Source organism: Schistocerca gregaria, unplaced genomic scaffold (genome assembly GCF_023897955.1).
Source record: "Schistocerca gregaria isolate iqSchGreg1 unplaced genomic scaffold, iqSchGreg1.2 ptg000257l, whole genome shotgun sequence".
NCBI lineage: Eukaryota > Metazoa > Arthropoda > Insecta > Orthoptera > Acrididae > Schistocerca > Schistocerca gregaria.
The window spans coordinates 1-2,826 of record NW_026061763.1 but is presented as its reverse complement, the minus strand read 5'-3'; the positions used below and the strand labels follow the sequence as shown (position 1 = coordinate 2,826).

At 36.3% G+C, this 2,826-nt stretch overlaps 1 long non-coding RNA gene across 1 annotated transcript; it reads left to right on the top strand.

Annotated features, from left to right (window-relative positions):
- The first annotated feature begins 493 nt into the window (after positions 1 to 493).
- On the top strand, positions 494 to 1,042 carry LOC126305120 (uncharacterized). Its single transcript, XR_007553314.1, has 3 exons — positions 494 to 548; positions 734 to 834; positions 939 to 1,042. It is a non-coding gene; the product is annotated as an uncharacterized LOC126305120 (long non-coding RNA).
- Positions 1,043 to 2,826: the final 1,784 nt, after the last annotated feature.

Sequence of the window (2,826 nt, the reverse complement as noted above, 5' to 3'; positions counted from 1 at the left end):
TGTTAATTTTGATGTTTTCATCAGCGTCCATTTGAGTAATTCACATATGACTCTCATATTTGTTTTACAATAGAGTATTGACTCAGTGTTTATTAAACAGGTGATGATAAGGCAACTTTATTTACATGGCTCCATTTCTGCTCTCCAGATATTTCAAAAATTCCATTATCATATGCAAGTTTGTCTGACATAATTTTTTTTATCTTCTTGTTCCTCTTCACATGTATCTTGATGTTTGTCAAATGGGTGAACTATGAACTGACATTTTGTGAGTATTAAATTTTTGGCATTTTAAACTTCTTCTATAGTAGACAGCATTTGTGATTAGTGGAGGTTTTGTTAAAGTCGTCTTGGCTTTCACTTTCGGAGCATTAGAATGAATTTATAGCTTGTGATTTGATAGATGACTAAACACAACTTTTCTTTTTTCAGGTTTCACATCAGGCCCTGCGTGTGCTCCATCAGTTTCAATCACTTTCATCAATATGGTACTGTTCAAAGGTATTGTTCCTCCAAAAGGTTGTGATGAGTTCATGTACAGTGGACAGGTGAGCAAGAGTGGAAAAATGTTTCATTGAATATGTTTGGTTTCTCTCTACATTATCATTAGTCTTACCTCAAATAGTTTTAATGTGTGTTTTGAAACAACTTATTCTGGAAAGTAATTTCACCAGTTTCGCATTTTTCCATTACTTTTAGTATTGCATAATTTTGTCTTTCTTCTGTATTGCAGAAAGGCTTGCAGAGGTTCTTTGTTCTTGCCCTACTGTGTGTGCCTTGGATACTTCTTGCAAAACCCAATGTTTCGATAATGACCGCAAAGCCCACCAACTGGTGAGTAATAGTCTGTACCCCCTGCAATGTTTTGACACATTTGAGGGTAAATATCTCGCAGGAGATGATACTGTGTTGAGTCAGTTTGCTCTTTCATTTAACAGACAATCTTCTGACTTTCCCCAACTTTCAAGCCATCCCGTACCTGCAGAGAATGGCATGGATGCGGAGGTGGGATCGATGTCAGGGACAGCACACTAAGGACAGTAAAGATTGGGCTCCCGTGCTGCAGAGCAGTGAAGACCACGACCTGGGAGAAATCTTCATCCATCAGGGCATCCACACGATGGAGTACGTGCTAGGCTCTCACGCTGCCTTGTATCTGTGACTTTGGGCACTGTCACTGGTGCATGCCTGTAAGTATATGTGGTTATCTTTTACTTGTTTTTCAAATAATTTATTGCACTATGGCAATATATTTTAAATATAGAGTAGGAAAAATTATATTTCATAGAGGTGCCACTGAAAGTAATAAATTGTAAATCCTGGTTTCTGTGGCTGTCCTAGATATAATATTGCTTGTTTTGATTTACTCATTAACTCATTCTTTTCCATGTTTAATTTCAACAAACTTAAATCAAACCAGGTATTTAATTTTGTTAAAGTATTTAATACAGATTGTGGAATTTGGTCAGTACCGTTACTTTCAGTATAATTTCATATTTAGTGGACATGTACAGTGAGCAGAAAGAGTATAGGTGTCCCATCATTGTGTAATAGGGGCATTCGGCAGTAGATGAGCACTTAAAAGGAGAGATCCTCAGAGGTGAGATTGACTGTTAGTGAAACAATCTGTATGATGATGTAAGTTAAGTTAGTCACTCACCCCTGTGGGACCTATTCTGGGAGTAATCAATGGAAAAAATCGGAATTTTATGTGACACTCAATAGAATTAAAATATAATAGTATATTGGCTTGTTACATGGCATAACACATAGGGTAAGGTTGTAGGTTTGAAACTAATAATGGCGCTAAATTTTTGTCAATGTCTTTATTACTTTTATTCCATTAATGGTTTTAAATCTAAATTTTTTCCTTTGTCACAACTTGTTAATCACTGAGTAAAATTTTTCATTTGTATTCTTTTTTTTCACTTTGTATCATTCTTTTTCCACTCAAGATTTTCTGTGTATGTGACTTTTATATTTATAAATTAAATGTTTAAATATTCGACACTGCCCATCTAGAGGTTGAAAAAAAGACAAAATAATCTATTTATATTGACTGTGAAGCAATGTAAAAATGTTTATCAATTTTTGACTGTGTCTGTGGGGGTAGTGCATGTGCATGATACGCAACTGTCATGAAAACATTTTAAAAAACATGCCTTTGATGCTGTGACATTAGAGGATGAACAGATGTGTGTTACACTAAATGGTGTTGGCACTGAGGAAGTATGCCAGTCACCTTCAGGTGTAAGGCTGCAGCGTACTTCCATCAAGTTTATTTATATGCTAGTAAGATGCCAGTGTAATGAGTGCTGTGAAGTCATTGGAGGGAAAGTTGACATCCAGCCACCTTCCAGAGAAATGAAGCACAGATCCTGTGCTGCAGTCTATGAGGCTTGTACTGGTTGTATTGGTTTTGACCCCCCATTCAAGCATTTTTTTTTTGTGAGAAACAAGCATACTGCCAACATAAGGAGGAGAACAGACAGTCAAATACTGTGCCTACTGCCTGCTGATGTTGTTTAAAGCAGGTTGCTCTAAATGCCCAGTGGATCTGAGTCCCTTGATACCATTATAAACAAACTTTGAATGGAAAAGACAAAGCTCTGATTATACATATAGTCTGCAAAGTTGACATCTTTTAGATAGTACATTATGATAGTTAAAGATGTCCACTGAGTATTCCCATATACAATGAAATGACTTTTGAAAAACAAATTAATAACTGGCCACCTTCTCTTGTCTCAATTGCTACTAAGAACTTTCACTGGTGAAGGTGGTGACATCGTCATAATGTCCATTACAGGCTTCTGTAGTTTGGTG